Source organism: Dipodomys spectabilis, unplaced genomic scaffold (genome assembly GCF_019054845.1).
Source record: "Dipodomys spectabilis isolate Male_0828 unplaced genomic scaffold, ASM1905484v1 ptg000178l, whole genome shotgun sequence".
NCBI classification, from domain to species: domain Eukaryota; kingdom Metazoa; phylum Chordata; class Mammalia; order Rodentia; family Heteromyidae; genus Dipodomys; species Dipodomys spectabilis.
In genome coordinates, this window is record NW_024870855.1 from 7,912,896 (window position 1) to 7,925,088 (window position 12,193).

Below are 12,193 nucleotides of genomic sequence, written 5' to 3' on the forward strand. Positions count from 1 at the left end.
ATGCTGGTAAAAATATTCTTGTAGCCATCGTTTAATATCTGCAGTGGCACATATGGTTTTAGTATGTTTAGAGTAGCTGTGTCACAACATGCATGTGTTTATGTATGTTTAGCACTGACACTACGAAATAGTTACCCAATTTCACCAATTTTCACACTAACAGCAAGTAAAAATCTCCAGTGACTCATTATTTCCAGCCCTAAGCATACATCCAAAATAACCGAAGCAAGACCCTGAGTATCTGTATATACCTGTACATTCATAGAATCACCATTCACAGTAGCCAATAGGTGGAAGCATCTCAAATGTCTATCAACAGATGAATGAAAACACAAAAATGGATATATATATATATATAATATATATATAGTGAAATACTGTTCGGCAGTGAAAAATGATGTACTAAGCCCCATCAATACGAATGAACCTCCAAAACTAAGTAAAAAAAGCCAAACATGTCATATTATAAAACACCAAACATAATGAGATACCCAGAATGGATGCTTCAGAATGCTGAACTGATCTGCCACCTCTTTCCTAGCTTCCATTTAGGACTAGTAACGTGTGTGTGCACGCACGCACATGTGTGCCCCATACCTGGCACTTAAAAATACTTGATGAATAGTAATTCAATGTCCCTGACTTTTACAATGTCCTTGTCAATACAATGCTACTTTTGAATCTATCCTTATTACTGCTAGTGAGTGTTAACTACATGGTAAAAACGGAAGTCTTAGGAAAAATACATATCAGAGAGGTGGAAAAGGACGTGATAGATACATAAGCTATAGAGTGAGAAATGACATGTGAAAATTGACTTTATTTAGGAAAATGAAGTGGGAAAGGTGATTTTTTTTCATTAGCATAAATTAGACTAGAAGGGATGCTGTTTAGGCAGGTGTTGAGCTATGGACTGATTCTTTGAACTACTTCTATAGGTGTAGGTTGAGATAGGTGTAGTTTGTATGCATTTGTGCATCTAAGAGGCATCTAATGTTGAGTTAAGCCAAATTCAGCCCCCCCCCCACAGAATTTGATTATAATTATGGAGTTATTTGGAGGGATAATGGAGAAGGGTAGAAAGAATGATAGAAGGTGAGAAATAATGAAATACCTTGCATCTGTGTATGAAGATGACGTAAGGACTCTCACAACAATAAGAGAAAAGAGAGTTTGAGAGAGAGAACTAGATTCTCAGCACAAAGCACTTGAGAGATGCACATAGGTATAGTTGATTTCACTCGGAGATATACAGATTGAGGAGAGAACCCAAGAATAGACATAGGTAGGCAGAGGTGATTACGTATTATGAATGAAGAAGTGATAGAGATTTTAAATCATGACAACCGATGAAAAATTTAAGAACACACAAGCTACTAGAAATTGAAGTGTTTACTTAAGGAATAATTTTAATTTTCAAGGACATTGTGGTAAAAACTGAAGAGGGTAGATGGAAAGTAGAAAGGGACATGCATTCAAGGACAAGAAAGAGGGAGAGAGTCTGAGGGCAGCTCTGGCAGCTGCTTCAGTATATTAAATAATCCATAAAATTAATAGTCCATGACTATTCTAAGCAGATAAATCACTTTGAATTATGACTGACCTGTACAATTTGTTCCTAATTTTTCATGCATTCCTTGTAAATTTTTTTTGTAGTTAAAAAGTGCCCAAGGTGTTTCTAGAAGAACAATACCATTAATAACTAGGCAAACACTGGTACCCACTATACTGGTTTTCATAAGATGAAATGATATTGGGCAAATAAAGTTGATAATATGGGATTGCCAGCTTAATTTATTAAAACAAAACAAACATATCAATCCAAAAAAAGGAAAATGCAACAGTGGACAACCATTGTGTGATAGAGTATCCATGCTATTCAGAGACACGGGTTCTGATCCTGCTACACTTTGAATTCACTCTTTATAGTGACTAGTAGGTCAATTCCTATATAAGTTATTGAAGAGGGTTTCAGCTGAGGCAAGTTATCTGTCAGAAGTAAAAAAGACCAAGTAAAGTATAATTTATGAGCCCAGAGCTAATGTTAGAACTTGGTAGAACTTTGCCAACCCAAGGCATCCATGCATTTGCTCATTTCCATCCTGTCTTCTCCCTACTTGCGGGGAATCAGGTTGCATTTTGGTGAAGCTGTTTAGCTCAATGCGGTCTCTCTTACAACGCAGGACCACAACTCAGATGAGAATCATCTCCTGCTCCACAGAATGAGTCAAGACAGCCAGGAAGGAGGCACCCATCTGCCACTGTGACTCACCACGGATGAGACCGAGCTGGAGACCCGCGGAGGGAGCCATCGCACCTCCCTATTTGCGGACCCAACGTTAGCCAACGCTGGTTAAACCACGGATTCCACAAGTCAAATTAGGCCTTCGTCTTGCAAAGCTACCCAGAAGTCATATGGAGGTCATTGGTCTATTCTTCCCAGCTATGTTTGCACAGTTTCACACAATGTTTATGTTGGCATCAAGAAGGCCCTAAGGACTGTAGTGGGGTAACGTGAGGAAGGGCCAAAATAATGGCCGAATATCCAGGAAAGGAATGTTTACCATTATCACAAATTATTTTCAAAGAAAGTTATCCACATTGCTTTATTATTATTTTTTAACTTACTGGGGGTTACTCTTTTGTAAGCGTCTGTAACCTGATGCCCTTGCTGTGGTACAAAAAGAAATTCAAAAAGAAATTCAAGTAAAACCATTATTAGTAATTCTTAACTTTTGATAGTACCATGCTAAACTTTATTTTTTATTTTTATTTTTGTGATGGTCCTGGGGCTTGAATTCAGAGCCTGGGTGCTGTCCCTGAGCTTTTTTTTACTCAAGGATATCACTTTGCCTCTTGAGCCACAGCTCTACTTTCAGCTTTTTTTTTTTTTTTTGGTGTTGATTGGAGATAAAAGCCTCATGGATTTTTCTTCCCAGGATTGCCTGGAACTATGATTCTCAGATCTCAGCCTCCTGAGTAGCCTACGGTTTACAGGCATGAGCCACGCATCTGGCTGTAATACAAACATCTTTTCCAGCACAAGTACAAATTGATGGTTACTGAGGTATTTTGTTTAGGTTTTAAATTAATCTGCTTTAAATGTTAGGGAAAGGGAGATTGCAATTGTTAGGAAAATGGAGGAGAATGGAAAAGGAATAGGCTGGACTCAAGAGGGTTGGATCGTTTATTGCCAGTGAGAGGCACAGACCTTCCCAGGGGTTTGGAGGGTGTACAAGGGACTGGATTTGGGGGTATTAACGAGGAAATAAAGAAGTAAAAAGCAGGCTGTAAAAATCGAGGGGTTAGGGATGGGTACTTTCAGTTAGGTCCAGAATAAAATGTCCCACCAGGGGTGATGGGAACTTTCGCCCAGGCCTCGGTTGGAATAACCTGCCTGCGGACAGGCATGTGGTCAAGCCTGTTCGTGCACATCTGCTGTCTTGCTTGACCAGGGGAATAAGGTGGAAGTCAATCCATCATCAATTATCTTCCCCCCCCCATCCCTTTCTTTTTTCCTCCTTTGACGTCTTCTATAGAAAAAGAAAAAGATTTTTATAAAGAAAAATCTAGAAGCCACAGTTTTGACACCTGGCCCTATTACCCATTCTGGGTTCCAACAATTTCAAAGTAAGTTTGTCTTTCTGAAGAGGTCCATTAGTATCTGCTTGTAACAGTAGATAGTATTTAGACCCATTAATTACCTACATGAATGAACCCACATAATAAGTTGATCTCTACTTTCACTTTTTTTTTTTTGTCAGTAATGGGGCTTGAACTCTGGGCCTGGGTGCTGTCCCTCAGCTCTTCAGCTCAAGGCTAGTGCTCTACCACTTGAGCCACAGCGCAACTTCTGGTTTTCTTGTGGTTAATTGGAGATAAGAGTCTCATGGAGTTTTCTGCTTGGTCTGGCTTTGAACAGTGATCTTCAGATCTCAGCCTCCTGAGAAGCTAGGATTACAGGTGTGAGCCATCAGTGCCCAGCTTCTACTTTCAACTTTAAAAATACCCAATCACTTATGTGATTGGTGGATCAATGCATGCCTCTTGCAAATAATGCAGAGTAAAGACTAAAAATCTTTAAAATTGCCACCCTTTTAATCCCTCCCTGAAGATGACTACTGCTTCTCATGGACTGTCTTACAACTCTTCCTGTTTAAACATTGTATACATCATCATTTCAGATCTGTGCACTGGACAGGTAAAACACTTCAGAAAACATCTTTGTTTTTGTATCCCATTGTCTTCTTAAACATGCTCAGTAGGAAATTTCTCTCTTAGCCAATGGTTTCAAACAGTACATGTTTATCCACTCTTCTGGGCCTTCCTTGTTAACTCAAAATTATCAACTAGAGTCCTGTGCTACCAGAGAATTAGTACATATTGATTAGCACTTCCATCTCCTGTAAGAGGAAAACCTACCTCACCCCTTGCCGAGTCCATTACAAGTGAATAGTTCACTGCTTGATGAAAGGGTATTTATTGTCTGTTCCTTTCCTTTTTCTCTAGTGCTAGTCTGAGCTCTCTAGCAGTGATCGAGCCCAGTGAATTTGGAGCTAGAGGAACAAATAATAGGGAAGGAAGAAATGAAATGGAAGACAGGCAGAAAAGGTATCGGCTTTAATGCAATTTTTTAGGACTACTTTGTAGCCTCTGGGCCAGATCATTTTGTTGTATTTTGATGTGATAGTTTAACATCTTCCCACATTCTAAATGTTTATTCACACTATGTAGTCCAACTGCTCTCTAGAAGTTCTGCATTGTGCACAATGAGACTCTTCTTTCTTCTGAATAACAACACCTCATTTTTCCTTCCCTGCCAAATTTGGCAACTACTATTCTTTCTCTTTCTCTGACTGACTCTTTCAGACATTTTGTCAAGTGGAAACATATAGTGGCTTTCTGTTTGTGATTAGTTTATTTCATTTAGTATGGTGAACTTGAGATTCATCCCTATAACATAGAATAGGATTTCTTTCTTTCATAAACCTGAATATCATTCCATTATATATATATACCTCATTATCTTTCATACTTTGATAGACATTTGGCATAGCTTCTACCTCTAGCCTATAATGCTGTAAGAACATGAATATTAAAAATATTAAAATATCACTTGAAGCTCCTTTTCTAAATTATTTTATGTGTACTTATATGTGAGTTTGTATGATTCTATAGTAATTCTACTTTTATTTTTTAAAGAACTCAATATTCCTTTTATGGTGTTATCTCTCTACATCTACACCAACTATGCATAAGGATTCCAGTTGCACATCTTGATAATGTTTATTCTTGTTTATTTTTGTTGATTTTTTTTTTTAACATTGGTCATGGGGCTTGAACTCAGTGCCTGGGTGCTGTCCCTGAGCCTCTTTGTGCTCAAGGCTAGCACTCTACCACTTGAGCCACAGTGCCACTTCTGACCTTTTCTGAATAGTTTGTTGGAGATAAGAGTCTCACAGAATTTCCCGCTCTGGCTGGCTTTGAACTGTCATCCTCAGATCTCAGCTTCTTGAGTAGGTAGGATTACAGATGTGAGCCACTGGCACCCAGATTATTCTTGTTTTCTTTTGGTAATATCCCATTGTAGCTTTTTGACTTTTCATTTATCTAATGATTGATGTTCATATCTTATTGGCCATTTATATTTTCTATGGAGGAATTTCTACTCAAGTCCTTTACCCATTTTTGTTTATTAGACTGACTATTTTGGGTTGTTGGGTTGTAGGAGTTCCTTATCTAGGTTTGATACTATATCCTGATTAGATATGTGATTTGCAAATATGTCCTTCCATTTTTCAGGTTTCTTTTTTTATTAAATAAGTTTTTATTGTGAAAATACTGCATAGAGGGGTTACAGTTACAGGAGCAAGGTAATAAGTACATTTCTTATCAAGCATTGTTGCCTCCTCCTCTGTTTTTTTCCCCTACCATCCCTTCCCTCCCACCTCCTCAACTATACACCCCCCCCACACCTAAATTGTAAAGTTCGTTTTTCAACATAGTGTCTTGTACATCTCATTGGTGCAATGGGTCAACCTGTATCCCTATTTAAACAATTTGCTTTTTCCCTTCCCCTCCCCAAATTAAACCAATATCAAATACAGTGAAAACAGGGATTATTCGGTGGGGGAGGGACATACAAAGCAAGAAAAAAAAATCACACGGTACTTTATAAATAGGTTAGAAACAATAGCAAGAAAGAAAAAACCACTTGTGCCTATGTTGATGTTCATGCAGGTTACTTGTACACTCTGTTGATTGTTTCCTTTCATGAGCAGAAGTTTTACAGTTTTATATCATCCCATTGGTTTGCTTTGGTTTTGTTTCCTATGGTTTTTGTGTTGTGTCTAAAACAAATCTTTTAAATAGGGATACAGGTAGACCCATTGCAACAATGAGATGTACAAATAGTTATGTTGAAAACGAACTTTACAACTTTGGTGTGGGGGGGTGGTGGGTGGGAGTGGGAGAGGATTGGGGGGGAAGATTGGGTGAGGGAGTGTGGGGAGGATGGGAAGGGATGGGAAGGGGAAACAAAGGAGGAGGCTGCAATGCTTGATAAGAAATGTACTCATTATCTTACCCATGTAATTGTAACCCCTCTGTTCAGTATTTTCACACACACACACAAAAATCCACTGTCAAGGGCTAGGAAGATGGCTAGAGCGCTTGCCTTGCATGCATGAGGCCCTGGGTTTGATTCCTCAGCATCACATAAGCAAAAAGAAAAAAGCCGGAAGTGGTGCTGTGGCTCAAGTGGTAGAGCGCTAGCCTTGAGCTGAAGAGCTGAGGTACAGCGCCCAGGCTCAGAGTTCAGGCCCCACGACCAGACCCAAAAAAAAATTTAAAAAAATAAAATAAAATACACTGTCAGGAAGCTTGTGTCTATTATTTAGTTTTAGGTCTTACATTAAATCATTAAGCCCTTGTTAGTTCTTTTTCATATACAATGTAAAAGGATATTTCATTGTTTTTCATGTTGATGTCCAATTTTCCCACCACTTTTAAAGTCTAACATTTCTTCCTTGTGTGATTTGTTGCCCTTGTTCAGCTCATTTGACCACATACACAAGAATTTGCTTCTGAGTTTTTTGTTCCAAGGAACCAAATGTGTGTCTTCCTGCTAGTATGAATCTTTATTGCTGTAGTTTTGTAAAATCTCAAAGTTGTGAAGCTGGAGATCTCTAACTTTGTTCTTTTATGGGACAATGTCTATTGTTTGGGATCACTGATATTCCATAAAAACTTCAGGATTTTTTTTTCTTCTGCAAAAAAAACCCAAAAAACAAAAAACCAAAAACCCAGTGCCATTAAATTTTTGTAAGGATTACATTAAGTCTCTAGATTGTTTTACAGACATTTCAGACTTTTCAACAATACTGTCTTCTAATCCATGCACATGGTATCTACTTATTTATTAATGTCTTTAATTTCTTTTAAAAATATTTTGTACTTTGAATTTTACAAGACTTCCTTCTTCATTAAGTGTTATCCCAAACATTTTTTTTTTCCAGTCCTGTGGCTTCAACTCAGGGTCTGAGCACTGTCCCTCAGTCTCTTTGTGCTCAAGGCTGGTACTCTACCACTTGAGCCACAGCACCACTTCCACCTTTTTCTGAGTAGTTTATTGAAGATAAGAGTTTCACAGAGTTTCCTGCCCAAGCTGGCTTTGAACCAGGACTCTCAGATCTCAGCCTCCTGAGTAGCTAGGATTATAGGAATAGCGTCCAACTTATCTTAAACATTTTATTTTAGGTGTATTATACATGAAGGTGTTCTTTAGATTTCTCTTTGAAATTGTTCTTTGGTAGTTTATAGACATGTAACTATTTGGTGCTGGTTTCATATTTTTGCTGAATTAGTTCCAACAGTTTCTATGAAATATTTAGGATTTGCTATGTGCTATCTACAAAGATAATTTTCCTCTATGTTTCTGATTTGGATCCTTTCATATCTTTTGCTTGTGTAATTACTCCAACTAGGACTTCCAGGGTTATGTCAAATAAAATTAGTGAAAATTTTTTACTTTTAGTGATAGGACAGGAAAAATCAGGTTTTGACCACTGAGAATGATGTCAGCCGTGAGCTTTTCATACAAAACCTTTATTATACTCCCATAATTTTCCTTCTGTTTCTAATTTGTGGGGTTTTTTTCTGCATGAAAGTATATTGAATCTTGCCAAATGCCTTTTCTATTTGTTTGTTTGTTTGTTTGTTGGCAGTCTGTTGTCAGGGCCTGGGCACTGTCCCTGAGCCTCTTTGTGCTCAGGCTAGCATTTGAGCCACAGCACCACTTCTGGCTTTTTCTGAGTAGTTCATTGGAGATAAGAGTCTCACAGACTTTCCTGCCCAGACTGACTTTGAAACATGATCCTCAGATCTCAGCTTCCTGAGTATCCAAGATTATAGGTGAGTCACTGATGTGGCTCAAAATCCTTCTTTGTTGTCAACTTAGACGGTTATTTTCCCTCTGTTAATGTCATGTGTTATATTGATTTATTTTCATATTTTGAGCCATCCTTTTATTCCAGGGTAAATCCTACTTGGTCATGGTGCATTATTGTGCTATTGAGTTTGGTTTGCTAATATTTCAATTAGGATTTTTGCGTTAATAGTTATCACAAATATTGACCTGAAATTTTCTTATAGTATATTTGGCTTCAGTAGTTGACTAGTCCCGGCTTCATTCATTTCTGAATTTGAAGGTATTCCCCTTCATTAATATTCTGAAAGAGTTTGAGAAGCATTTATGTTAATTCTCTTTTAAATGTATTCTAGAATTCTACAATGAGGCCACTTTTTAGGGAAGATTTTCTTAAATTTACTTAGTTGTTTTAGATGGGTTAAGATTTATTACTTATTTCTCAATCTTTGTAGGTTGCATGATTCTGGAACTTTCATCTAGTTCTTCTAGTCTATTCAATTTGTTGTATGCTTGCTTATAGTAGTGTCTTACAATCCTTTTATTTCTGTTATATCGGTTGTAATATCTCTTTTTTATCTGATTTTATTTGAGGTTTTTTTTTTGTTTTTCTTAGCTTATCTAAAAATGTCAACATTTTTAGAAAAAAATTTCATTGATTTTATTTGGTTTTTACTACCTTTGTTTTCTGTTCTAAAATTTATTTTCTTATTCTGCTGATTCATTTATTTTAGTTCATTGTATGTGGTATAAAATTAGATTGTTTATTGATTTGAAGTTTTTCTTCCTTCTGGGTTTTAATTTTTTTCTGTGAGGGGAGGAGATGCAGAGTTTTGTTAGGTAGCTCAGGCTGGCCTTGAACTTGTGATCTTCCTGCCTTAGCCATCCTGGTACTGGGATTACAGACATGTGCCTTCATTCCTGGCTGAGATTTTTCTTTGTTTAATGAAACCATTTACCACTATAATAGTTGTGCTTTCACAACAACTACAAAAATTTGGTATGTTTAGTTTTGTATTTTCATTTTCCCAAGATATTGTCTAAATTCGCTTGGGATTTCTTCTTTGACCTTAGTTGTTTGGGTTTGTTGTTTAATTTCTAAATATTTGTGAAGTTTCCAATGTTCCTTTGGCTATTGTTTTCTAATTTCATTCCATTGTGGTTGTAACTGATACTGCGTATGATTCAATATTTTTAAATGTGTTAAGACTTGTTTTATGGTGTAATGTAAGGTCTGTCTTGGAGAAAGTTCCATGTGTATTTGAGAAGAATACGCACTCTGCCGTGTTGGGCTGATCTTTTTCTGTATACCTTTATGTCCAATTCATCTATAAGTTTTGTTCAAGTCCTCTGTTTCCTTATTGATCTTCTGTCTGCTTTACTCTACCCACAATTAAAAAGAGAGTATTAAGGTGTCCTGTTATTGCATGTTGTCTACTTCTCTTTTTGCTTTATATATTTGGGAGCTCCAATCATACGTATATGTTTATTAATGATTGTGATAATATCCTGGTAAGCAGACTCTTTTACCATTATAAAATGTCCATGTTTGTCACTTGAAGAGTTTTCTATTTAGTCTTTTTTCCCCCAAGTGTGAGTAGGGCCCTGATATCTACTGGCTACTGTTCACATGAAATAACTTTTCCTAACCTTTAATTCTCAATCCATATATCCAACTCATAGGTCTAAAATGAACTTTCTTTCTTTCTTGTTTTTTTGGTCGGTCATGAGGCCTGAACTCTGGGCCTGGGCACTGTCCCTCAGCTCTTCAGTTCAAAGCTGCACTCTAGCACTTGAGCCACAACGCCACTTCCAGCTTTTTTTTTGTTTATATGGTGCTGAGGAATTGAACCCAAGGCCTCATGCATGCAAGGCAAGCATTCTACCACTGAGCCACCTTCCCAGCCCCTCTAAAATGAACTTTTGTAAACAGATCATAGATGAAGTTTTATGTTGTGGTTTGTTTAGGGGTTGTTGTTCATTCACACAGTCTGTGCCTTCTGATCGTAATGGTAATTTATTTAGAATTAGTGCAATACCAATATGCAAACACTTACTCTTATTTTTATTAGTTTTCTCTATCTTCTAGCTTTTTTGTGCCATCTTTTAACTTTTACGGACTTCTTTGTGTCTTGTTGATTTGGGGGAGGCTGGGGAATAGGGGTGTGCTTTGATTATACTCATTTCTCTTTTGTGTATTCTTTATAAGAATTTTCCTGTGGTTACTATGGGATTACATAGAACATCTTAGAGTTATTACAGTTAATTTTAACTGCTAACAACCTGACTTCAATTGCATATAACACTCTACAGCTTTACATTTCTATCCTCTCTCTGGCTTAATGTTATCAATGTCACAAATGACCTCTTTTTTATACTGTGTCCTCAATAACTTAAGTGTATAGCTATTTCATGCTTTGGACTTTTAAAGGTATTCCAATATAAAAGTAATTTTACACTGGACTTTTAAAGGTATTCCAATATAAAAGTAATTTTGCATTTGTCTATATGTTTACCTATATGTAAGATGTCTATAAGCATTTATGTTCTCTATCAGCTCTCCAATGCAAACTATTGGTTCTATTTCAAAATTCCATTTATAGTTTCACCATTTGTCTTTGTTTCTATAGATGCTATTATATCTTCATGTCTGTTTGAAACCCATGTATTTAAGAACTTTTCCCCCAAAGCTCTGATTATTGATTTTATTACTTGCCTTCACTTATTTTATACGTTCTAGAATTCACTTTGCAGGTTCATTTTGATAAATCTCCCTTCTCTTCCTCTGCTGTTTTTCCTCTCCTTTTCAACTTTCTCTTGCTCCCCCTTCCTGTTTCTCCTCTTCTTCTTCTTCTTCTTCTTCTTCTTCTTCTTCTTCTTCTTCTTCTTCTTCTTCTTCTTCTTCTTCTTCTTCTTCTTCTTCTTCTTCTTCTTCTTCTTCTTCTTCTTCTTCTTCTTCTTCTTCTTCTTCTTCTTCTTCTTCTTCTTCTTCTTCTTCTTCTTCTTCTTCCTTGTCCTGCTCTTCCTCTTCCTTCTCATTCTCCTTTTTTCTCCTCCTCCTCCTCCTTTTTTCTCATACCAGTGAGAAATAGTGAGGGAACAAATTACTTGGAAATCACATCGATTAACCAAGAAATGCAACCCTGCCACAAAGAGCTGTGTGGCCAAATTACCTTCACTGCAATTAACTTTTTATGCCTGCAGGCTTCAACCCACTGCTAACTCTGAAGGAACAATAATTGAATTTGGGCATGCTGTTACTTAGAAAAAATGTAATCTTAGTGGTTGACTTGCATATATACATTTTCCCCCAATCAGCAAGATGGGTAGATCAGCTGAAGTGTAATTTCTCAGACATGCTTGGTTGTAAGAACCACCTGGGTCAACAGACAAGACATAGATTTCTGCCCTGGCACACAATGTGTCAAGCTTCTTTGGGAGAGCAGCCCTAAACACTTGCTTTTATGAAAGTCTCATAATTAAACAAGTTTGGAAAAACTGAGCTAACAGAGGAGCTGTTTATGAGAGAGAAAATAATACAGCACTCAAGTTACAAACACTGTCGCGTATATTTGGAAATAACACCCTGATCGACTAGACCCATGTGTACGACTATTCCAATATGTTGAATAACATTTGAGACTGAGGATTTGAGTTTTAGATTCACGATTCTAAATAATTCTCTTACCTCACCTTCTGTAATAATGTCATAATAATGAATTAGAAGTTGTTAATTATATGAAACTGGTAATTGCTTATAAAATAGTT